The 27,448-nt window shown below is 37.9% G+C and overlaps 1 pseudogene; it reads right to left on the reverse strand.

Moving 5' to 3' along the window:
* On the reverse strand, positions 1-27,362 carry LOC143686810 (AN1-type zinc finger protein 1-like; annotated as a pseudogene).
* Positions 27,363-27,448: the final 86 nt, after the last annotated feature.

Genomic DNA, 27,448 nt, shown 5'->3' on the forward strand with positions numbered 1-27,448 from the left:
CTACCACACAAAGTCTATGACCTTTTTGATGCTCCACTGGTGGCAAAAATATTGCATTACTTTTCTGTTTGCTTCCCTTAGGTAAGAAAATCTGAAATTAAATTCTTTCTGCCTGTGGCAGACTTATCCCCATCAGCATGCATCTTTAATTTCATTAATGCAAACTTGCATCTATTACACTATTGTTTTTGGAACTTTATGTCATTTACTCACTGCCCCTCCTGTCTTGGAATCAATAATGTTTTTAACAAGATTCTGAATGGCAGCTATATGAGGCTTAGGGATTTTGTTTTCCACATTCATGATCTGACTGATGATGGTGTCTCAAGCAAAAATTCTTATCACATTTTAAATAAGCCTGGGAAAGATGTGTGTTTTTGTTTTCTGTCTCAGAAGAGCCATGTGACTCCCTGCTTCTGGGTTCAAGGCAACATATTCCCAAGCAGCCGTCATATACACGTGGAAGGAAATCTCATAACCGGCTCTTAGAAGACATGTGTATCATTTTCTTTTTACCAAGTCACGTGGCCAAGCCTAACAACAAGCCTATCTACCTATGTTACAGTGTATAAAATGATGTGTGTAGGTGAATCATGGAAACTCAGAAATAATCTTATTCAATTTTCTAAAATTTTTAATGATGACTCTCAGGTCTAGGAAAGGGAAATGAATTTCTTGGTGTGATCTAACTGCTTTGGGGCATATCCCTGATAAAGAACCTCCTCCAGGTGTATTTCTTCTATACCTAACTCTCTTAAATAGAAGAAATAGAAATTATTTCTGTCTGTTTGTCTAATTTCTGCTTATAATTATCATGGACATATATAGTGGCTTTAGGTTTAATTGAAAGAACAAATACCGAATGATAAAAAAAAAAATGTGGCAGAGGAAGTTGTTTAAAAAGCATCACCTGCCACCCTTCTCCCATGAGCTTCCTTCCCCACCAGTTGGCAGAGATGTCCCACATTTATTTCCACGGCAAGGAAGTTTAAGTGAGGTACATTTCTAGGTTTTGTTGGTTATATATGGCTCAAAGAAAAGTATCAGAAATTTAGGATAAAGATTGTGATGGTTAGGTTCTGGTGTCAACTTGGCCAAGTGATTATGCCCAATTGTCTGCACAGGCAAGCACAGGCCTAAGGATATTTTCTGCCTAGTTGACAAACTAGAAAGCCGATGTATTGACTCACCAGTTAGTTGATTGCATCTGTAGCTGATTATATCTGCAATCAACTAAGGCCGGCCTCCCACCAATGAGATAATCCAATCTACTGAAGTCTTTTAAGGAAGAAGAGAGACTTTTTCATTGCTTCTTCAGCCAGGGAGCCTCTCCTGGGGAGTTTGCCTGCCCCATGGATTTTGGACTCTTCTGTTCCCACAGTTACATGAGACACCTTTATAAATCTCATATTTACAGATATCTTCTGTTGGTTCTTTTTATCTAGAGAACCTTGGCTAATACAAAAGTGTTGGAGTAAAGCCTGATTTTAAACTTCCACACCTAAAAACTACTAAAATAAACAATTTTATTCTCTTCAGTAGCTCTTACTGGGCAAGACTAAGGTAATATAAGATATGGAGAAAGCTGCCCAGTTCAAGCATGAGCAAAATGAAAATAATTGTAATTGAAGTGATGCCAATTATTACACCAAAAAACAAACCCAAAAACCGAAACAAGGAAATTGCATTCAAAAGACAGAAAAGAACCCAGGTTAGAATAAAAATAATCCATGAAACAGAAGAATACTTGCTATGAGTTATTTTTACTATAGCCAAGCATAATACAAGTATACATTCAATAAAAGAAGAATTCAATTTATAGATGGTAAAATGCAGATTGAGAAGAAAAGGCAGATTGAAAAGCTATTTTATCTTGTATTTTAGCTATGTGGGAATAATGTTGAGACCATTACAAATTTAACCAAAAAAATTGTAGTCAAAATATTAGACACAATATGGCTGAAGAACAAATTACTGGCATGTGAGAAGTCTAGATATCTCCCCTCCCAAAATAATGAGATTTAGAGAGAAAACATATAAATATAGAGGAAGAAGACAAGTCAATATAAGTATAGCTGGGTCCCAATTATTTTTATTCAAAGTTATTTATTGAACACTATGCTCTAAAAAACTTAAAAGAATCTCTAAAAAGATATCAAATAAATCTTGTTCCGTTTTTCTTATTCATTACATTTGTAACATTTTGTATTTCTACTGTTTTTCAGCAGTTTTGTTTTAATTATAACATGGAATAATACATCTTTATGGCCTAGCTGATACCCTACTAACTATTTTTATTTTAAAGTACTTTCCAACTTACAGGACAATTAAAAAATAATATGAACCCCAGAGAGAGAACTCAAATATGCCCCAATTCCCACCCCCTAGATACCTAGATCCACCAATTTTAACATTTTGCCACATTTGCTGTATTATTCAATCTATCCATCTATTCATTTACCTGTCTATTTGTCAGTCTATTCCTTGAGCACTTGATTGGCATTTATATTTACCCATGTTATTATTTTTACTGGGCATCTTTATTTCCCCATGCAACTTTCATCTATTGTCTACTCTCTTTTCCTTTCGACTTGCAGAACTCTCTTTAGCATCTCTTATAGCGATAATTTGTGGTGATGAAATCCCTCAACTTTTGTTTATCTGGAAATGTCTTAAACTTGCCCTCATTTTTGAAAGACAGTTTTACCCGATATAGAATTCTTGGTTGCCAATTTTTTTGCTTTCACCACTTTAAGTATGCCATCCCACTTCCTTCTTGCCTCCATGGTTTCCAATGAGGGATTGGCACTTAATCTCATCAAGTCTCCTTGTATATGACACGTTTTTCTCTCATGGCTTTCAGAATGCTTTCTTTATCTTTGACATTTGAGTATTTAATTATAATATACTGTGACACGGGCTTACTTGGGTTTATCTTGTTTGAATGTATATATCCAATAATGCTTATGACATAATTTAGAAAAAATATTCAGTTCCAAGCAATCGATTTATTTGTGAACACAAAAATATATTGATTATTGAAAAATATACTGGTAACTTCCAGGATGCTATCCTAATAGAGGTAATGTATTTAGAAGTGTTTATTTCATGTATTCATCTACTCATTTAATCCTCTGAAACTCCATAAAGTCAGGTTTTTTTCATCCTTGGGCTAAGAATAGCATTGGTTCATAGCAGGTTTGTCAAATTCATTAATCCACTCATTCAGTGAGCATTTACTGAGCACCATAGGCAATGTGCCAGGTGCTGGAGAAACAAAGATGAGATAAGGAATTGTCCTTGACTTCAAGAAGGGTAAGGAATACTGGAAGAAACACATAAATAGAGTGTGCTGATAAAAATATTGTTCAGATATGAGTGTATAAAGGAGAGTATCTTTTACGGTGGGGACTTGGGAAGTTGAACTTTATAAGAGAATAAATATCAGGAAAGGGTGCTATAATACAAGGAAGAGGACCTAGCTGGAAGAGAAACTAGTGGTTTATGAGTCTGGAATGTGTCCCATTCAAACCTTTCAAACCTGACCATGAGAATTTTTGAAAGTTTTATCTTTTTCTGAGTGGTTGAATATCTGATTGCAATAGTGCATGATAAAGATGCATTGACAGATTAGTTGCTTTGTTTTAATCAGATGTCAATAGGCTCACTGCTCTGTATTCAAAATTTTCAACTCCTGTACTAAGAATTAGTCAAGCATTTGGCCTTGCCCAAAGAGAAGTCTGGCTTCTGGAGGGGTAATCTGTGTCGTACCCTATAGGAGTGTCTCTGTTTAGGGTGAGGGCTGGCCACTCCAGATTGACCAGCAATGTGACTGAGGATGGGGTTGGGTCATCTCTATCAGTGGACTGAGACTGAGTTCTACCATGTGACCTATAAAAGTCAATCAAACCTATTGTGTTAGTTAGATTCAGTTGTCAACTTGGCCAGGTGAGCATACCTAGTCTCGTTGCTGTGGACATAAGCCAATGGTACCTGAACCTCATCTGTTGCTAATTACATCTGCAGTCGGCTAGGAGGTGTGTCTGCTGCAATGAGTGACGTTTGACTTAACTGGCTGGTGCTTAAATGAGAGACTGCAACATAGCACAGCCCAAGCAGCTCAGCCTTCCTCATCTCAGCACTCGCAGCTCAGTCCAGGCCTTTGGAGTTGCAGAAAGAAGTCACCCTGGGGAAAGTTGTTGGAACCCAGGGGCCTGGAGAAAGACCAGCAGAGACCATCCTGTGCCTTCCACGTAAGAAAGAACCTCGGTGGAAAGTTGGCTGCCTTTCCTCTGAAGAACTAACAAAATAAATCCCCTTTTATTAAAAGCCAATCCATCTCTGGTGGGTTGCATTCTGGCAGCTAGCAAACTAGAACACCTATGTAATGAGACTCCAATAAAAACTGACACCGAAGCTCATGTGAGCTTCCCTGGTAGGCAGTACATGGTCTGTATTGTCACATACCAATACCAACAGGGTAATGCATTCTGACTCCCCAGGAGGAGGCAATGTAAGCCTCACGTTTGGATCTCGCACTAGATTCTGTCCTATGTCTCTTCCTTTGACTGATTTGAATCTTTTCCTGTAATAAACCATAACCATGAATATAATTAATTTCAAAGGGTTCTATGAGTCCTTCTAGTGAAGTTTTGGGCTAACCAACAAAAATGCAACAATTATCAGGCTTACCGTCTCATCACACTACAGTAAATTCCACACATCAACAAGCAATTCCCATGCATAGAGACCTTCTAATCAGCTTTTTAGTATCTCCCAGACGTATGAAGAAAACATCTAGCATGAAAGATAACAGAAATGAAAAGAAAAAGAAATAAGCGGAAAGAGATAAAATGAAAGAAACAGAAGTTGACTTTAGAAAAAGGTATTAATCTTGTCAAAGGTGATGGAAGAGTTAGACAGAGAAGGTAGGGTTTAACAAATGAGTATGATAGCTGAGTCATTATATTTATATTTCTTTTAGTCTCCAGTATCTTAAAGCAGCTACAAGCAAAAACCTAAAATTGTTGAATTGCAACCCATACCAAACTCTGAAATCTGTTCTACAACCAATTGTTGCGATGTGCTTTGAAACCTACTGCTTTTTTGTATATATGTTATTTTTCACAAAAAAGAAAAAAGTCGATTGTGATTATAAATACACAGCTATATGATGATATTGTGAACCACTGATTGTACATTTTGGATGATCACATGATATGTGAATATATAAAATATATCAAAAAATTTTAAGTTATTAATCAGAGATGAGAGAAAATATTGTATCCTTGAAAAAAAAGTTAGAATCTGAAAAAAAGAGGCTCTTAAAAATTAAAAGTGATAACTGAAGTAAGCATAAAGTTGAAGAATTAGAAGAAAACAGATAAACAAAGAGTCTGACCATAGTTGGAAGTAAGGAAGAAGAATTAGAGAATTAATCAAGGAGGTACAACATCTATCTATTAAGGCTTCCAAGAAGAGAAGATGGTGTGGAAATCATGAATGAATAAAATAAAATTTTCTAATGCTGAGGACATGAGTGTCCAGATTGAAATAGGCCCTCAAATTCCAAACAGAGTCGAGAGGTTATCGTGGAGGTTATTCTTATGCATTAAGTAGATATCACCTTGTTAATTAAGGCATAACAGAGAGGCTGGAGGGAACTGCCTGAAAATGTAGAGCTGTGTTCCAGTAGCCATGTTTCTTGAAAATGATTATATAATGATATAGCTTTCACAATGTGACTGTGTGATTATGAAAACCTTGTGTCTGATGCTTCTTTTATCTACCTTACAGACAGATGAGTAAAACATATGAATTAAAAATAAATAATAGGGGGAACAAATGTTAAAATAAATTTAGTAGATTGAAATACTAGTGATCAATGAAAGGGAGGGGTAAGGGATATGGTATGTATGAATTTTTTCCCTATTTTCTTCTTATTTCTTTTTCTGAATTGATGCAAATGTTCTATGAAATGATCATCATGATGAATATACAACTATGTGATATTGTGAATTACTGATTATATATGTTAAATGGAATGATCATATGGTAAGAATGTTTGTGTTTGTATGTTGGTATGTTTAATAAATAAAATAAAAAAAGAGACCCTCAAGCATTCCACACAATGAATGAAAAAAGGTCCATTTTAAGGTACATCATCATGAAATTTAATACTTTGGGGATTAAAAAAAATCTAAGTTTCCAGAAAAGAAACATATTCCATTCAAAGGAAAGAAAAGGAGAAAAAAAAAAACAGGCCGGGCTTTTCAAAAAAAAAAAAAAAAAGGAATATGGAAGTTAATTTAATAGTAAATACCTCCAAAAAATTCTGAGGAAAAATTACTTCCAACTTAGAATTCCACACCCTGTAAAACCATTAATAATGTATGAGCATAAAAACATATTTTTTACCTGTAAGTTCTCAAAAATTTACTTACTTCCCCTGTCTAATTTCTTATTCTACTGGGAGAATAAGGGCAAATGAGAAAATAAACAAAAAGAGAGAGAGAAAGGCACTAGATCCAAAGAAACAGGGGATCCAACATATGTGATCTACAAAGGAATTTCCCAGAATTATGGAACAGGGAAGTTCCTGCATGAAAGCTGCTGGGGACCTGGAGAGTCAACAATCCATATAATTAATTAGAGGAGAATGGAGAGTTTGGATGAAATGACTCCAAGAGAAAATGGATATGATAATTTATCTTTGGCATTACTCTTCTGCCAAACAAATTGGTTTTACCTACTTGGTAGATTGAAACCTGTTGAAAGCATGATATCCAGGCTTTCAGTGCCTTTTCTAGGATTATATATCCCTCCCTCATTGACATCAAGCTTGACCTTGGGACTTATTTTTTATTTTGTACAATACATAGTGAGCAAAAGTAATGATCACGTCTGAGCAGAGGTTTTAAAAGCCAATGTGTGTGGTGGTGCAACAGTGGGTCTGTGGCAGAATTCTTGCCTGTCATGCCAGAGACCTGGGTTCGATTCCCAGAGCCTGCCCATGCCTCCCCCCCAAAAGCCAATGTGTGGGTCTGCTACATGCTCTTTTCTATCTGCATGAGACCAGCAATGTTTCAAAGAGAGGCTGCACATTAACCTGGGTCTCAGACTGGTGATGACATGTAGCCAATCTATGACAGATCTGTATCATGAGCCAAGAAAGTATCTTTTGCTCTCGTAAACCAGTAGAATTGGGGGTCTTTGTTATTTCAGTATATGTAGTACATTCTGACTGTACATTATCTGATACATTTTAACATGTAGAATATTGTATAGTAAGAGTGATCAGTACCTGAAAATAAAGCAACTTCATTCATTCATTTAACAAGTACTTACTGAAGTCCTATCAAGTGTCAGGACTTTTTTCTGCTAAAAAATATATTTTAGCTGCTAAAAATATAATTAGCAAATGGGTTTAAGGGAAACAATTATTAACTTCAAGAAAACCAAAATGTTTATAAGAAAGAGGGAAAAAATCATAACATATCACTTGACTCAACAGGGAATAATATTTACATAGTTATCATATAAGCAATTATGAAGATGAAGTGAGGGGAAGCAGTGGGGCAGGGAAGTAGTTAAGCTATTAAAGTCATATATACCAAGCCAGGTGTTCTAGTTTGCTAGCTGCTCAAATGCAATATAGCAGAAATGAAATGGCTTTTAAAAACGGGGAATTTAATAAGTTGTTAGTTTACAGTTCTAAGGCCGAGAAAATGTCCCAATTAAAACAAGTCTATAGAAATATCCAATCTAAGGCATCCAGGAAAAGATATCTTGGTTCAAGAAGGCCAATGAAGTTCAGGGTTTCTCTCTCAAGTAGAAGGGCACATGGCAAACAGTCACAGTTTCTCTCTCATCTGGAAGGGCACATGGCGAACACAGCGTCATCTGCTAGCTTTCTCTTCTGGCTTCTTGTTTCATGAAGCTCGCTGGGAGGCATTTTCCTTCTTCATCTCCAATGGTTGCTGCGTGGTAGACTCTCTGCTTCTCATGACTATGTCATTCTCTGCTCTCTCAGAAATCTCTCGGCTTTCTCTTTTGTCGTTCTCTTTTATAGGATTCCAGTAAACTAATCAAGACCCGCCCAAATGGGTGGAGACATGCTTCCACCTAATCCAATCTAAAAAACCACTCTTGATTAAATCACATCCCCAGGGAGATGATCTAATTACAGTTTCAAACATACAAAACTGAATAGGGATTAGAAGAAATGGCTGCATTTATAAAATGGGATTAGGATTAAAACATGGCTTTTCTAGGGTACATACATCCTTTCAAACCAGGACACTAGGATAATTCTAGAGGGTCTAAAATTAAAAGATTGTACATAAACATGCTATACAAAATTTATGGAATCCACATGCACCCAACAACTAATAGAGCTAATAAATGAGTTCAGCAAGGCTGCAATATACAAGATCAATATACAAAAATCAATTGTATTTCTCTACATTTACAGTGAGTGATCTGAAAATGAAACTGAGGACATAATTCCATTTACAACAGCATCAAAAAAGAATAAACACTTGGGAACAAATTTAACAAAAGTACAAGATTTATAGACTAAAAACTGCAAAACTCTGCTTAAAGAAATTAAAGACAATTAAATAAATGGAAAAACCTCCCAAGTTCATGAATTGGAAGACTTAATAGCATTAGGATGGCAATATTCCCCAAATTGATCTATAGATTCAACACATTGCCTATCAAAATCCCAGTTGGCTTATTTGAAAAAATTGACAATCTGATCTTAAAACTCATACAGGAATGAAATGGAATCACAATTGCTAAAAAAAAACTTGCAAAAGAAAATCAAAATTGGAAGACTCACACTTTTCAATACTAAACTTATTACAAAGTGTGGTACTGGCTAAGGATGGACATAGTGACCAATGGAATATAACTGAGAGTCCACAAATAAATACATACATCTATGGCCAATTGACTTTTTAAAAGGCTGCCAAGACCATTCAATGGGGGAAAGAATAGTCTTTTCAAAAAACGGTGCTGAAAAAAATGTTTATGTGGTACAAAATTTATATTTTGACTAGTGCATTTCCTAATATAACTTATGTAGATAGTTTGATTGAACACCATAAGTACTTGGAATCTCAAGACATGAGATTTTGTTGGTTTGTCCAGAGTGATGCTCCGATGAATCCCAGAGTGATTCGATCGGTGAGTGGAAAAGTGTTTGCAAAGCCCCCTTCGGGGAATGGTGAGAACAGGGAGAAATTCAATTTCCCCAAGTTGAATTCTTGATATTCTCACAAGCAATGGGGACAACCAAAGCTATAGGCTGAGTCCCCAGTCTTGGAGATTGTTCATATGAAACTTAACTCCACAAAGGATAGGTCATGTCTACTTAAAATTTCGGCCTAAGAGTCACCCCCAAGAGAACCTCTTTTGTTGCTCAGATGTGGCCTCTCTCTCCAGCCAGCACAACAAGCAGACTCACCACTCTCCCCGTCTATGTGGGACATGACTCCCAGGGGTGTAGACCTTCCTGGCAATGTGGGACAGAAATCCTGGAATGAGCTGAGACTCAGCATCAAGGAATTGAGAAAACCTTCTCGACCAAAAGGGGGAAGAGTGAAATGAGACAAAGTGTCAATGGCTGAGAGATTCCAAACAGAGTAGAGAGGTTATCCTGGAGGTTATTCTTATGCATTAAGTAGATATCACATTGTTATTCAAGATGTAGTGGACATACATCTATGTGATGATATTAAGAATTACTGATTGCATATGTAGAATGGAATGATTTCTAAATGTTGTGTTAGTTAATTTTTTTTTAATTAATAAAAAAAAAACATGAAAAAAAAAAAGATGTAGTGGAGAGGCTAGAGGGAACTGCCTGAAAATGTAGAGCTGTGTTCCAGTAGCCATGTTTCTTAATGATGACTGAATAATGATATAGCTTTCACAATGTGACTGTGTGATTGTGAAAACCTTGTGTCTGATGCTTCTTTTATCTACCATGTCAACAGACAAGTAGAACATATGGAATAAAAATAAATAATAGGGGGAAGAAATGTTATAATAAATTTAGTTTGAAATGCTAGTGATCAATGAAAGGGAGGGGTAAGGGGTATGGTATGCATAAATTTTTTTCTGTTTTCGTTTTATTTCTTTTTCTGAATAGATATCAAATGTTCCAAGAAATGAGCATGATGATGAATATGCAACTATGTGATGATATTGTGAAAAAAAAACAACATTCTTGTACTATATGCTATTGTCTCCAAAGGGTTCTTTATGTTATACAGACCTTTGTTTTATCTTTTAATTTTTATTAAAATTGTTATTTATTTTACTAAAACAAAAAAAGTCTGCAGCTGATCAGTTTATTGTTTGTGGGAGTTGTGCCTTAATTGATCACTGATGTAATCGGCAACAGATCCAACCAACTGAGTGATGATTTAATCAACCAGCCACAAAATATCCTTGCAGCAATGATCAGGCCAGTGTTTGCCTGACCAGACAACTGGGCATAATCATTTGGCCAAGATGACACCAGAACCTAACCATCACAATGGATCAAAGGCCTAAATGTAAGAACCAAACTATAAAACGCTAAGAAGAAAATATAGGGAAAAATCTTTATGACCTCGGATTTCCAATAAATTCTTAGATATGACCCCAAAAGCACAAGCAACAGAAGAACGAATAGATAAACTGGACGTCATCAAAATGTAGAACTTGTGTGCTTCAAAAGACACCATCAAGAAAGGGGAAAGACAACCTACAGAATTGTAGAAGATATTTCAAATCACGTGACTGATCAAGGTCTAGTATCCAGAATATATTGAGAGCTACTACAATGCAATAAAAAAGACAATAACCCAATTAAAAATGTGCAAAAAAATTGTATAGACATTTCTCCACAGAAGATATACAAATGACCAATAAGGACACGAAAAGATATTCAACATTATTAGTTATTAGGGGAATGCAAATAAAAAAATACAATGAGATACCACTTCACACCCTTGAGGATGACTAAACTTAAAAAGATAAACAGTTAGTGTTAGCATGGAATTGGAGAAGTTGGAAGGCTCAGATACTGCTCCTGGGAATGTAAAGTGGTGCAGCTGATGTGGAAAACAGTTTGGTATTTCTCAAAAAGTTGACTCACATGACCTAGCAATTCCACTCTTAGGTATATATACAAGAGAAATGAAAAAATATGTTCATACAAAAACTGTATAGAATAGACAAAAAGTACTAACAAAACAATGTCCATCAATTAATGAATGGATAAAACAAATGTGGCATAGCCAAAAAAAATAAATATCATTTAGCCATAAAAAGGAATGAAATAATAGATATATGCTAGAACATAGATGGAATCTTGAAAATATTATGCTAAGTGACAGACACAAAATTCCACATATTGTATGTTTCCACAGGTATGCAATAACCAGACTAGTAAATCCATAGGGACAGAAAATACCTTAGTGATTGTCAGAGGCTGGGGGTGAGTGATACTTAATGAGTAACACTTTGGGGTAATGAAAATGTTCTTGAATTAGATAGTGGTGAATTTTGCACAACTCTGTGAACATACAAAAAACCACTGATTTATACACTTTTAGAAGGGGAATTTTATGGTTTGTAAGTGATATCTCAGTTTTTAAAATGTATGAGATAAATATCAGTAGACAGCTAAAAAAAGGGTGAAAGTGGTAGCCTCCAGAGAGCTGAACTGGGACATATGAAGAAATGGAGCTGATTACTGCTTTTTCTTTTATGTTATTTGTATGTTTGACACTTTATACTATGTACATAAATTACTTTGATAAATATAAAAATTACTTTTAGAGTCACTGTGTTTCAACCATATCCAAAGCCTCAAGGGAGTCCAGGACTAGAACTAGAACTAAAATTTGGTGAATTAAGAAGCTCCTTTAAAAAAATGAATTTTTACTTTTGGATATAATTGGAATGTATTTTCTTGCCAGCACTATATTTCATTTACTATCTAGGAAGGCTTAGGGAAAGGAAGCACAGAAATAGAGGTGGCATTGGTTAAGTTGAAGCCAAGGAAAATCTAAAATCAAGGAAATACTTAAGCGGGCCAAGAACTTTCACTTATAAAATTGGTTTAGTCATTTACACTTGAAAATAAGATTGAGAAAAGGGAGTTATTAAATTGTAAAGTGGCTTCACTTCCCAGATGAAGACAAGAATAAAGGAATCAGAAGTAAATAAGGTACTTACTAAGCACTCTAGATGAGTGTGTCTCAAACTAAGTCTGCTGGGGTATGGACAGATGAGTACAAAAATAAGGATAAAAATAAATATATAATAGGGAGAGATAAAGGCTAAAAATTGGGTACAGTGAAATATTGTGGATAAGTGAGGGGGAGGGGTAAGGAGCAGGGGATGTATGAGTTCTTTTTCCTTCTTTTTATTTCTTTTTTTGGAGTGATGCAAATGTTCTAAAAATGATCATCGTGAAGAATATACAACTATATGATGATATTGTGGGCCATTGATTGTATGATATGTTTGGACTGTATGTGTGTGGATATTTCTCAATAAAAAAATTTAAAAAAAAAACAAAAAAAACTAATTCTGCTGGACTCCTCCCCACCCCAATCATGGACTGATAATAGGATAAAATATAATGAAATTGAATTACCTGAAAAATGAAATTTAAAAAATACATACAAACTACAGGGCCAAATTTCCAGTATTAGATTCAAAACATGTAATATTAATCTGCCAAATTGCTATAAAAGTTTCTAAACACGTATTCTCTGGGTCTATGCTCATTGCTTTACAGGCAGTTTACAAATAGTTTGTACACTGGCAGAGGGCCATGGGCCACCTTTGAGAACCACAGCTCTAGAAAATGTGCATAACCAGATTCTTGAAATTGTTTATTAAACCTTAAACTAGTTTCAAAAGCAAGGGGCTATTATGTAACAGAAATATCAAAATAAGTAACAATCACCCCAGATGAAGAAGACTGCCGGATAGTCATTTAGATTAGAATATTGAATAAACACCATTCATTTATAGAGAGGCCTACATTATTTTACAACGGCAAAAAAACAGGGACAAAAATGGATATCAACAGGAGATGGTTAAAAACTATACTATATCAGTACTATAAAACAGAATGTAGCTGTTTTTTAAAAAATGAGATCTATTTGTATGTATTGGCACGGAAAGATGTTCATGTTACATTATTGGCTGAAGAAAAAAAGAGCCAATTCCTGGGCACTGGATATAAAATGTAGTCCTCTTTATTAGAAGGTGTGTTCAGGCTCTCCCTATACATATTTGCATGGTAAAAGCATCTTTAAAAATGTCTGAAAAGTTATGTACCAGATTGTTTACCTTGATTCCCTTAAGGGGCTAGGGGAAAGGGGGCAGAAAGGGAAAAATGGGCATGTACTAAGCATCAGCTATGTTCTGGGTGAAAAAAAAACAATGAGATGGGCAATATGCTAGGGCAAAAACTTGAAAAGAAAGGAAGGAATATACAGGGTGTTCTAGTTTGCTAGCTGCCAGAATGCAATATGCCAGAAACAGAATGGCTTTTAAAAAGGGGAATTTAATAAGTTGTTAGTTTACAGTTCCAAGGCGGAGGAAATGTCCCAATTAAAACAAGTCTATAGAAGTGTCCGATTTAAGGCACACAGGGATAGATACCTTGGGTCAAGAAGGCTGCTGAAGTTCAGGGTTTCTCTCTCAAGTGGAAGGGCACATGGCAAATACAGTCAGAGTTTCTCTCTCATCTGGAAAGGCACATGATGAACACGGTCAGGGTTCCTCTCTCATCTGGAAGGGCACATGGTGAACTCAGGGTCATCCGCCAGCTTCTTCTCCTGGCTTCCTGTTTCATGAAGCTCCCCGGGAGGCATTTTCCTTCTTCATCTCCAAAGTTTGCTGGCTGGTGGACTCTGCTTCTTGTGGCTATGTTGTTCTGCTCTGCTCTCTCTGAATCTCTTATTCTCCAAAACGTTTCCTCTTTTATAGGACTCCAGAAACTAATCAAGACCCACCCAAATGGGTGGAGACATGTCATCACCTAATCCAGTTTAACAACCCCTCTTGACTAAATCACATCATCCAGGGAGATGAGCTGATTACAGTTTCAAACGTACAGCATTGAATAGGAATTATTCTACCTTTATGAAATGGGATTTTGATTAAAACATGGCTTTTTCCAATTTTTTGAGGGAATCTGCCTGTAGACTAAAGCCAACCAGAGCTGGAAGGATGAGACAGAGCCCTGATAGCTTTCTTTGAACCCGTTCATCCTTCATTCACCTAAATCTTAATCTGGTTCGCAATCCCTACTAATCTGTCTGGCTTCATATACCAAAACAAAGCTTTTAGCTTAAGCTAGTCTCACTTGTAACCAAAAATAGCCCTAATACAAGGCCCAGGTCCAACTAGAAACATAGAAAAATAGAAAGGATGTTTACAAACACTAAAAATATTATAATCTAAAATTTCTTTTTGAGGACTTGGTAGGCTTTTGTACTGATCTCAAAATAATTCTATCAGTTAAATTTCCATATTTATTGTAAATAGGAATCACATTTCCTCTTAATTTTTAGTAACTATTTAAATTTCTCTCTTTCTGCAAGAGAACAAATGAAAATTTATAAATTTTCTGTTGTTTCCTTGCTGTATTCTTTCCCACAAGTATTTATACTCCTGATACTGAGTTGCAGGTGAAAATTACTTTGTCTTGTTTCCTTTTGGGTTGATGTTTGATAGAGAAGTAACATTGTTTGCAACCTAAAAAAGTTGGAAGTGAGTTAAAATAGTCATCTACAAATCTGGCTCTGCATCAGAAACATTGGAGGGTAGGGTAGCTTTGCTCCCCTAAAGTATAAAGGCCTCATTCCAAGCCTTTTTGGAAGAAGATTAAGTGAAACTGATCCAACACTCAACAGTGCTATATATATATATTTTTGTGAAGTATATATATATGTATATATGCATATACATATGTATATATATATGCATATACATATGCATATATATATTAACCTTTTATTGTATAATACAACATATACACAAAGCAAAGAAAGAAAAAAGCAAATTTTCAAAAAGTAGTTACAGGACAGATCCTAGAGTTTGTCATGGGCTGCCATACCATCATTTCAGATTTTTCCTTCTAGCTGTTCCAGAACATTGGAGGATAGAAGGAATATGTATATATTTTTTATCACCCCCCTTTTTTTCTTTTTTTGTGAAAAATAACATATTCTAAAAAACAACAAATTTCAAGGCACAGCATGACAATTACTTGTAAAACAGAGTTCAGAGTTTGGATGGGTTACAATTCCACAACTTCAGGTTTTTACTCCTAGCTGTTTAAGATATGGGAGACTAAAAGAAATATCAGTATAACGATTCAGCATTCAAACTCATTTGTTAAACCCTACCTTCTCTGTATAACTCCATCATCACTTTTGAGCTTTCTATCCCACTCTTTAGGGGTGTTTGGGCTATGGCCATTCTAACTTTTTAATGTTGGAAGGTCTGTCAATAACATAGGGTAGGGAGATGGAACTAGCTGATGTTCTTGAGAGGTTGGGTCCTCTAGGTTTCAGGACTTATCTGGTCCACAGACCCATCTGGAGGTTGAAGGCTTTTGGAAAGTTATTCTAGTACATGGAACCTTTGTAAAATTTTATGTATCACCCAGGTGCTCTTTAGGATTGGCTGGAATGATTTTGGTTGGGGTTTGGCAAGTTATGATTGTTAGTAATATCTAACTGAAGCTTGCATAACAGTGATCTCCAGAGTAGCCTCTTGACTCCATTTGAACTCTCCCAGCCACTGATATTTTATTAGTTATGCTTTTTTCCCCCTTTTGGTCAGGATGTAATTGTTGATCCCATGGTACCAGGGTTGGACTCATCCCTGGGAGTCCTCTCCCATGCCGCCAGGGAGACTTTCACCCCTGGATGTCATGTCCCACGTAGGGGGGAGGGTAATGATTTCACTTGCACAGTTGGGCTTAGAGAGAGGCCACATTTGAGCAACCAAATGAGATCCTCCAGCAGTAACTCTTAGGCATGCCTATAGGTAGGCTAAGCTTCTCCACTACCTACATAAGCTTCACAAGAGTAAGCCTCAAAATCAAGGGCTTGGCCTATTGATTTGGGTGTCCCTAATGTTTGAGATCGTATTAGGGAATTCCCTGATGGTAAAGTTTAATAGTTCCATATTTTCTCTCCCATTCCTCAAGGGACTTTGCCAATACTTTCTGATTATCAGCTTAATATGTTCTAGAATGTATCCAGGCATTACATTAAGCTATACAGGATTAAAGGCCCTCATTCTTTTTCTGGGTTCCCTGTGTTTCATTTGTTCAATAAGCTATCCAGACAGGCTGAGTTAGATTATGTGCTACAGAAAATTTAGGTTCTGGACAAAATAAACTTTTCTTCCTTTGGTCTCAAAGAGTAGGTGCGGTTCTAAAATATATATAATGTCTTCCTTACCCCTGTGTTCTGAATTACTTTAATCCCAACCTGATCCACTTCATTCTTATCTCTGAATGCCAGGTTATAGATATATAAAACAGCCTCTTAAAATCCAGAAATAATAATTACCCCTTTGAACTAAATGTGTCTGCTATAAGAGTTTACAATTTAGGCTCATGCTTCCTTATAAACATTTTCTAAAGGAGCCCGTACAATAACTGTTCTTTCATTTCTGGCTTATTTTGCCTCAGCAAATGTCCCACAGGCTTATTCATTTTTTGGTATGCCTCACAACTTTGTTTCTTTTTGTAGCAGCACAATATTCAATCATATGTATCCACCATCGTTTGCCAATCTACTCAGTTAGTGCATCCTTCAGCTACCTGCATTAATTAGGCATCATGCATAATGCCCAAAGTTCACAGTCCATCAACACTCTCAATTTTAGATGATTTCATTGTTCCCAAGAGAAAGATAACCAATAAATACACTCTCTCCAAATAGGATATCTAAACCTCCCCTTTACTCTTGTCACTCTACCCATTATTTACCTCTGCTGTTGCTGTGGTACTGCTGATACTTTCCTATTAAACATAGCCAATAGCATGCAATAGCAGTTTTCCCTCTCTACCCTGGACTTAAATACCCTTTGCATGAATCATACCTTTGAAGTAGTTCTTGCAAGAACTAATTTATATTTCTAGTGTTAATCAGTGGGTCACAGAGGTCAATACAACCCCTTTCAATCTTGTTCTATATGGTAATATTACCCATAGACCCACTAGAGAACTGCCATCACTGCTATATATTCCCTTACATTTGAGTTCAACCTCATTAGCTAACCATTGACCCATCTCTAGCTTCTGTGCATCTCTAAGTCCCTTTATTCTGTATTATAAGCCTCTGATTTGACCTTTACCATGGCCATAAAAGTGGAGTCATACAGTATCTTTCCTTTTGTGTCTGGTTTATTTCACTCAGCATTATGTCCTCAAAGCTCCATCTTGTCATGTGCTTCAGGATGTTATTTTGCCTTATTGCTGCATAATATTCTATTGTGTGTGTATATATATATATATATATACCACATTTATTTTGTTCATCTACTTATCTATTGATAGGCATTTGGATTGTTTCCATCTTTTGGCAATTGTGAATAATGCTGCCATGAACATTGGTATCCAAATGTCTGTTTGTGTCACTGCTTTCAGCTCTCCTGGGTATATACTAAAAAGTGCTATTGCTGGGTCATAGGACAACTTGATATTTAGTTTTCCAAGGAACCACCAAACTATCTTCCATAGCAGCTGTACCATTATACATTCCCACTAGCAGTACATAAGTGTCCTAATTTCTGCATATCCTCTCCAACATTTATAGTTTCCGGTTTGTTTATTAGCAGTCATTCTTATAGGTATGAGGTGGTATCTCATTGTAGTCTTGATTTGCATTTTTCTTATAGCTCATGAAAATGAGTATCTCTTCATATGCTTTTGAGCCATCTCAACAGTGCTATACTGAACAAAGTATTTTTGTTGTTATTGTTGTTAGACAGATATAAAACAATATCCCTTTGTTTCAGTAACTGGTAGATGTATATGCGCTCATAAAAGTCTTACTATGTGAATAGAAAAGCACTTTGTGGGGAACAAATTGTAAAAAGTTGAGTTAAAAATATAATTTCAGGAAAATAGAAATGAAAATAAATGAGAAATTTTAAGTTTGAATCTAAGATTCAGAATTTTTTCTTTATTTCAGTTGTTCACTTAAGCATTTACTGAATTCTTGATTTAAAGCAGGCAAAATGCAAGCAACTAGGGATAAGGAAATGAAAAAGAAATATTTCTTAGTTGAAGCTCAAAGTCTAGCGACATTTCCAGGGATATTATTATTTTTGTTCCTATTCAGTTGTATGTATTAACAATAAATTCCTATTATGTACTACAGAAGGAAATTTTCTTCTAATATAGAAAATACCTTCAGATCTAGGAATTATCACTAAAGAACTTTAATATTATATCTTGGAAAAAATGGCCAGGTAAAATTAGAATATCTTCTTCTAGTCTAAATGCATCGAGTGCTGTATTTTGGATTCTTTTTCTTCTTTTTTTTTTTTTCATGGGCAGGCGTGGGGAATCGAACCCGGGTCCTCTGGCATGGCAGGGAAGCATTCTTGCCTGTTGAGCCACTGTGGCCTACCCTATTTTGGATTCTTGAAATTGAAATCAGGGTCAATTAACCCTGCCAAAAAGGCCTCCTTGTTGACCTGTCCTGGAACACAAGGAATATAAAGTGCTAAGACAGTAGCTCTAGCTTGAAGTTCAATAGGATTCTTTTCTTTTTGCCTTTGATGCTCTTTTTTTCAGTATTATTTGGAAAACTTTTTCTCTTTTCCAGAAAATGCAGATAAATGGATTCATCATTAAATAAATTCAATCACATAACTGTTTGGAACAATTATCTAATTAGCTCGCCTTTCCCAGTCTTGAAGGGATTATTTTGAAAGCACCACATATGTAAATTAAGAAAGGGGTTCTCTAAACGTGACCCCCTTCTCAGCCATCAAATCCCTTAGACCAGAGAAGACGGCCCCAAACCATTATTTTAAATCAGATGCAAACATAATTTGTTATTATGGAAAATTCCTAACACAAGACAATATATAGAAAAAAAATAATGAATCCCCAATTATCTATTATCCAACTTAACTATCAACACATGATCAATCTTTTGCATCTCTACCACCATGCTTTCACACTTATCTCCTCAGACTATTTCAAAGCAAATCCCCGTTAACACTTCATTCAGTATATATGCCTAAAAGATAGGATCCTCTTATAAACTTAATAAACATATTCTGGCTAGTAAGAGTGTAAACTCTAAGATTGAGACATATAATTCCAGGATACACATATTCTTCTTATTATGGACAAAACCCCATATAGAGGCCTCTGATTTAAAGTCTATACAGCATACTGGAAGATGGGTCCCCATCCTTTGAGAGAACTGTCTCCAAACTGGGTCATCATCTGTTCCTTCGATACGCTATTCTAAAGCACTCTTAGGCCAGTTGCTTTGGGATGGAACATATGGATATGACCAACTGATCCCATAATCATGGGCCCAAACCCCACACCTCTTTGCTATAAAGTGGGTCTCCTGGTCAGATGTTACCCTGCGCAGAATCCAGGCCTGTGGATAGGATACTCCTTAAGCCCCAGGAAAGTGATGCTGGTTGATAGTCTCTGCAGGCAGAGTAAACCAAAACCCAGAAAAAGTGTTATTTCTGTGAGAATTGCTTGCCTTTCCAAGACCAAAAGGTCTCAATGTGGTCAGCTTGCCACAAATTGGCTTGTTGGGTGCTGGATACATATATCATTTCTATAAATATTCTAGAGCTTTGTTCTGCAATGTAATTAAGAGACTTGGAAAGAGTTTGGTCCTTACGAGGCTTGCTTTTTAAGTTCCTTAGGGACCCAGAGCAGTATTTAGTCTATGTGATGGTTAGGTTCTGGTATGAAGTTGGCCAGGTGATGGTGCCCAATTGTCTTGTCAGGCAAGCAGTGGCCTAACCATTACTGCAAGGATATTTCATGACTGGTTGACAAATCAGAAGGCTGGTTTATTAAATCATCAGTCTGTTGAATTATATAAGCAGAGAGTCACAGCCCCTTAATCAATTCCCAGACTTGAGACAGTTTACAGACCCAGAGTCCCTTGAATGAGGGGAAGGCCAGGTACCCTTGTGAAAGGACACTGTTACATTGCCCCAAATTTACACTGTTAACCTTCCTCCCACTGCTCTAGTTTGCTAACTGCTGGAATGTAATATACTAGAAACGGAATGGCTTTTAAAAAGGGGAATTTAATAAGTTGCTAGTTTACAGTTTTAAGGCCGAGAAAATGTCCCAATTAGAACAAGTCAATAGAAATGTCCAATCAAAGGTATCCATCCAGGGAAAGATACCTTGGTTCAAGAAGGCTGATGAAGTTCAGGGTTTCTCTCAAGTGAGAAGGCACATGGAGAACACAGTCAGAGCTTCTCTCTTGGCTGGAAGGGCACATGGCAAACATGGAGTCATCTGCTAGCTTTCTCTCCCGGCTTCCAGTTTCATGAAGCTCCCCGGGAGGCGTTTTCCTTCTTCATCTCCAAAGGTCTTGGCTCATGGACTCTCTGCTTCATGGTGCTGCAGCATTCTCTGCTCTCTCTGAATCTCCATTCTCTAAAATGTTTCCTCTTTTATAGGACTCCAATAAACCAATCAAGACCCACCCAAATGGGTGGAGACATGTCGTCACCTAATCCAGTTTAACAACCACTCTTGACTAAATCACATCATCCAGGGAGATGATCTGATTACAGTTTCAAACATACAGTATTGAATAGGGATTATTCCACCTTTATGAAATGGAATTTAGATTAAAACATGGCTTTTCTAGGGGGCACACATCCTTTTAAACCAGCACACCCACCCTTCCCCAAGGAGACTTATGACCTTTTTACCAGGGTGACTGTACATTGCGGAAAAGGAAATGGTCAGATACTTTGCAGGTTATTAGACATTGGCTCAGAAATGACACTAATTCCAGGAGACCCAAAACGTCACTTTGGTCCAGCATTTAGGGGCTTATACAGGTAAGGTGATCAGTGGAGGTTTAGCTCAGGTCTGCCTCACAGTGGATCCAGTGGGTCCCTGGACCCATTCTGTGGTTATTTACCCAGGCCCAGAACGTATAATTGGAATCAACTTACTCAGCAACTGGCAGAATCCCCACATAGATTCCAACTCATGAAGTGAGGGCTATTATGATATGAAAGGCCAAGTGGAAGCCAATAAAAGTTTCCCTATCTAGTGAAATAGTAAATAAGAAGCAATTGCAGATCCTTGGAGGGATTGCAGAGATTAGTGCCATTCTTAAGGACTTGAAGGATGCAGGGATGGCGATTCCCAGAACATCCCCATTTAATTCTTCTATTTGGCCTGTGCAGAAAACAGATGGGTCTTGGAGTATGACAGTGGATTACAGTAAACTTAACCAGTTGGTGACTCCAATTGCAGCTGCTGTTCTAGATGTGGTATCACTGCTTGAGCAAATCAACTCATCCCCTGGTCTTGGCATGCAGCTATTGGTTTGGCAAATGCTTTTTTTGTCAATAACCAGCAGTAAGGACCACCACAAACAGTTTGCATTCATCTGGCATGGGCAGTAGTATACCTTCACTGTCCTACCTCAGCGGTACATCAACTCTCTGCAGGGACCTTGATCATTTCTCCCTCCCACAAGACATCATACTGGCCCCATTATATTGATGATATCATGTTGATTGGACCTAGTAAGCAAGAAGTAGAAATTACTCTAGAATTATTGATAAGGCATTTGTGGGTCAGGGGATGGGAGATAAATCCAACAAAAATACAGAGGGCCTCCATCTCAAAGAAATTTCTAGGTGTGTGGAGGGCCAGAAGCAATCAATCAGGCCCAAGCAAGGAAAGTCCCCACAACAGTGGGGCAGAATTTCCCGAAGAGTTAAACAATAACCAATGTTAGGAAACTGAGAGAACGGGATGTGTTTTGGAAACAGCTAATGGCATTTTTCTGCTTCTATGATACACTTGCTTGCTAGCAACTGCAAAACCACAACATGATTTTAGCCTTTATAAGCACACCTTGAAAACCTCTAGGTGCTGCTCTCAGAATCTTCCTTCTTGGAAGTTTCTGAGGCAATCGCCGGCTGGCTAATAAAGACTCCAAATTGGCTTGCAGTTTTGAATTATGTGGTCTCTCTTTCGGTGCGCCCCACAATAGGTGTTCGGTGGTGTGGGGCATATTGAGATATCCATTCTAAGGTGAAGGATAAGCTGTTGCATCTGGCCCCTCCTACGACCCAAAATGAGGCACAATAACTAGTTGGCCTCTTTGGATTTTGGAGACAACATATTCCTCACTTGGGTGTGCCAACCCAGCCTATTTACCGAGTGATGAGGAAAGCTGCTAGTTTTTAATGGGGATCAGAACAAGAGGAGGCTCTGTGACAGGTCCAGGCTGCTGTGCAAGCTGCTCACCACTTGGGCCATATGCTCCAGTAGATCCAATGGTGCTGGAAGTGTCAGTGGCAAATAGAGAAGCTGTCTGGAGCCTTTGGCAAGCTCCTATAGGAGAATCACAATGCAAACCATTAGAAGTTTGGAGTTAAGCCTTACATCCCCTATAGATAACTACTGTCCTTTTGAAAAACAGCTTTTGGACTGTTTGGTTAGGTTCATGTGTCAACTTGGCCAAGTGGTGGTACCTGTTTGTCTGGTTGGACAACTGCTGGCCTGTATGTCGTGATGAGGACATTTCATAGAATTAAATCAGGATCATGTCAGCTACATCCACAGCTGATTACATTTGTAATCAGCCAAAGGGGAGTGTCTTCTGCAATGAGTATTGCTTAATCCGGTCACTGGAAGCCTTTTAAGGAGGATTCAGAAGAGACAGGCTCTTCCTCTTTCGGCTGTTGAGCCTCTCCTGTGGAGTTCGTCCAGAATCTCCATCGGAATCGTTGGTTTCACAGCCTGCCCTGCGGATTTTGGACTCTGCGTTCCCGTGGTCACACGAGACACTTCTATAAATTTTATATTTGCAAGTGTTCCCTGTTGATTCTGTTTCTCTAGAGAACCCTAACTAATATCAGGCCTTAGTAAAGACTGAATTCTTAGCCATGGGCCACCAATTTCCATGAGATCTGAGTTGCCTCTCATGAGCTGGGTGTTGTCTGATCCACCAAGCCATAAACTTGCATGTACATAGCAGCACTCTATCATAAAATGGAAATGGTATATAACAGATAAGATTCGAGCACATCGTGAAGGCACAGGTAAATTACATAAAGAAGTGGTCCAAATGTCCATGACCCCCATTCCTGCCACCTCACCTTCTCTTTCCCAGACCAGAGCTATATCCTCTTGGGTAGTTCCTTACAGTCAGTTGACTGAGGAAGAGGAAATTCAGACCTGGTTGACAGGTGGTTCTGAATAATATGCATGTACCACCTGAAAGTGGACAGCTGCAGCACTACAAGTCCATTTCTGGGATGTCCTTGAATAACAGTGGTGAATGGAAATCTTCCCATGAGCAGAACTTCAAGCAGTGCACCCAGTTGTTCATTTTGCTTGGAAGGAGAACTGGCTAGAGATGCATTTGTATACAGACTCATTGGCTGTTTCTATTAGTTTGGCTGGCTGGTCAGATTCTTGGAAGGAGTATAATTGGAAAATCGGTGACAAAGAGGTCTGGGGAAGAGATTTGTGGACAGATCTGAGTGGCAAAAAACATCAAGATACTTGTATCCAATGTGAATTCTCACCAGATGAATTCAGCAGAGGAAGGTTTTAATAATTAAGTGGATAAGATGACCTATACTGTGGACAGAAGTCATCCTCTTTCCCCAACCACTCCTGCCACTGCCCAAGGGGCTCCTGAACAAAGGGGCATGGTGGTAGGGATGGAGGATATGCATGGGCTCAGCAACATGGACTTCCACTCACCAAGGCTGCCTAGTTATGGCCACTGTTGATTGCTCAATCTACCATTAGTAGAAACCCTCACTCAGTCCCCAATACGGCACCATTCCCTGAGATGATCAGCCTGCTACCTGGTGGCAGGTTGATTATATTGGGCCACTTCCATCATGGAAGGGGCAACAATTTGTTCTAACTGGAATAGACACATGCTCTGGAGATGGGTTTGCCTTCCCTGCAGACAAAGCTTTTGCCCAAACTACTATCCATGGAGTTACAGAATGCCTTATCCTCTGTCATGGTATTCCACACAGCATTGCTTCTGATCAAGGAACCCACGTTACAGCAAATGAATTGTGGGAACTGGCACATGCTCTTGGAATTCTCTGGTCTTACCATGTTTCCCATCATTCAGAGGCAACTGAGTTGATAGAATGGTGGAATGGCCTTTTGAAGACCCAATTACATGCCTACTAGGTTGAAATACTTTACAGGGTTGGGGCAATGTTCTCCAGGAGGCTGTGTATGCTCTGAATCAGCATCCACTGTATCATGTTCTTTCTCCTATAGCCAGGATTTATGGGTCCAGAAATCAAGGGGTGAAATGGGAGCAGTACAATTTGCTATCACCCCTAGTGAGCCACTAGAAAAATTTTTGCTTCCTGTCCCTAAAATCTTAAAGCTCTGCTTGCCTACAGGTCTTAGTTCCAAAAGGGAGTGCTCCTGAAGACACAAGAATGATTCCATTGAACTGGAAGTTAAGAATGTCATTTGGCCACTTGGGTTTTCTCATGCCTCTGAATCAACAGGCAAGTAAGGGGATTACTGTATTGGCTAAGGTAATTGATCCTATCAAGGGGAAACAGGACTGCAACTACATAATGGAGATAAAGAAGAATTTTCCTGAAATACAGGATATAACCTAGAATGTCTTTTAGTACTACCATGCCCTATGATTAAAGTCAATGGAAAACTGCAACAACCCTATCCAGGTAGGACTATCAATGACTCAGAAATTTCAGGAATGAAGGTTTGGGTCACTCCAGCAGGCAAAGAATCATGGCCAGCTGAAGTGCTTGCAGGGGGTAAAGGGAACATGGAATGGGTAGTGAAGAACATAGTGATAAATATGAACTACAACATTGACCATACAGAATCAAGGACTGTGAGGGTTTATTTCCTCCTTGTTTTGTCATGAGTATGTTTGTATTTGTACATAAAGCAAATATCTTTTTTTCTTTCTTATCATATATATGCTGTATTGTTCATGTTATAGTATTTAAGTTATACGTTATTCAGTTTAAGTGAATGTTACCTAAGGGCTTACAGTCTATTCTGGAGAGATTTAGTGCACTTCCAGTTGTACACAGGACAACTGTGTATTGTTAAGTGAAACATATGTCTGTCACTGTGCTCTATTTAGAAATGAAGCATGTTTCAAGGTGATGTGTATAGCTACCAAGTAGACAATGGGTGGACTGTGATGATTAGGTTCTGGTGTCAACTTGGCCAGGTGATGGTGCCCAGTTGTCTGGTCAAGCAAGCAGCGGCCTAACCATTACTGCAAGGATATTTTGTGGCTGGCTGATAAAGCAGAAGGCTGGTTTATTAAATCATCAGGCTAAGTTGATTGTAGCTGTGGTTGATTGCATCTATGATCAACTAAAGGTGCATCTCCTACAAATGAGATAATTCGGTCAGTTGGATTTGATCCAATCAGTTGAACACTTTAAAGGGATGAGAGAATTTTCACTGCTTCTTCAGCCAGTAAGCCTCTCCTGTGGAGTTTGTTGAGACCCTTCATTGGAGTTGCCAGCTTCGTAGTTTGCCCTCCAGATTTGGACTCTTAGCATTCCCACGGTTGTGTGAGACATTTTTATAAATCTTATACTTACAGATATCTTCTGTTGGTTCTGTTTTTCTAGAGAACCCTGACTTACACAGTCTAAAACAAATTTTTCTCATTACTGAGGCAATACTCTTGAATATTGCACACTATGTCCCATAAATTACAAGATTTTTTATTCTGGTTGGTGAGAACACAAACTACTCCCAGTCCCATGTGATTTCTGATATTTGTTCCTTCCGGGTCATTCTCTCCCCAGCCTCTGGTAATTTCCTCACATACTAAAGACCTGATGGGGTTCTGCTAATCACTGGAGTTTTCTCACTCTGCAAACTCTCTACTCTCCAGTACTCCGACTTGAGAACTTTAGTCACATTAGGCATCCCTGGAGTTTCAGACTTGTCTCCTCCGTTCTGGGAGGCTGGTTCTCTATCCCTGCACTATGGCCTGGAAACACCATATAGGCAGGAAGCTGGGGCAATTGTAGGATTCACCTCTCCTTTCTTTGCTGATATCCAAAGTCCTGAAAGCTGTTGTTTCATATATTCAATCTTTTTAGTTCTTTCAGTTCTTTTCAGTATTCATTTCTCTAAATCCAGCTCTGTTACTTTGATTAGATATATTTTGTGATTTCTTTTTTTTCAAAATATACAACTTTGGTGAAGTGGTGTAGGGGCAGTAACAGAAGTTCTGCTTGCCCTTTACAAAATGATGGTCCGACCTCATGGGCTAAAGACTCAGTGTACGTACGATTTTCTCCAACTGACAATGTCAGTTGTACATTCAGAATCAGAGGAAATTACCACAGAGTGAGTCCACAGACCCATTATAAGCTGGATGTTGCCAAGAACCCTAATTACTGCCTGGCTCCTGTTTGTCCCCAGTCTAACAGGGGAGCCATAATGATATTTCATGTCTCCTATATTCAGCAGTTCTCAAAATACCCGGTGAGGGTATATCCTGATGAGGGCCCCTGATGTATCTTCTCATAGGGTAGTATATCCCAGCTCTTAATAGAAATGTCAGGCCATCTCTACAAGGCCTAAGGTTTCAGAGTTTGTCATGGGAGACCAAAGCTTTGGTGACATCTATCCAGGTGTCTCTATCATGTGTTAGGCTCTTGTTTTCCCAATTAGGCCCAAGATTTTGGCATAACAGACCTGCCTTAACTGAATATTTAAACAAGTTTGAAGCCCAGGACTCAAAAATTTGGATCTTGATCTTCAGCTTTTCCTTTATCTCACTGTAAGACATAACAGCTTCTTCAGCAGCTACCAAAGAGGCCCTCTAGTGTTCATTCTGTTTTCAATCGTCTGTTACCTGCTTTCTCCAAGAGGGTCAATACGATGTATGGACAACCAACAATTCCATCTTCTTTTTGTTCATTCATCCCCTTATTTTTCAAAGGCCCATATATTTCAGAACCATTGTACTGTTCAGGGTGGTCCCCTTCAACGGAGCATTCTTCGCCATCACCACTGGCAAAAGTTTTAGCAACTGGGCCACATAACTTACGTGGCAGTGACTATCCATGCCGCACATACCACCTGGGATGGGATCCTCATTGTCAGGGAGGCAGTAAGTGATCCAATCTCAAAATCTCATCTTATCACCTTTTA

The sequence above is a fragment of the Tamandua tetradactyla genome, chromosome 6 (genome assembly GCF_023851605.1).
Source record: "Tamandua tetradactyla isolate mTamTet1 chromosome 6, mTamTet1.pri, whole genome shotgun sequence".
In the NCBI taxonomy this organism is placed as follows: Eukaryota; Metazoa; Chordata; class Mammalia; order Pilosa; family Myrmecophagidae; genus Tamandua; species Tamandua tetradactyla.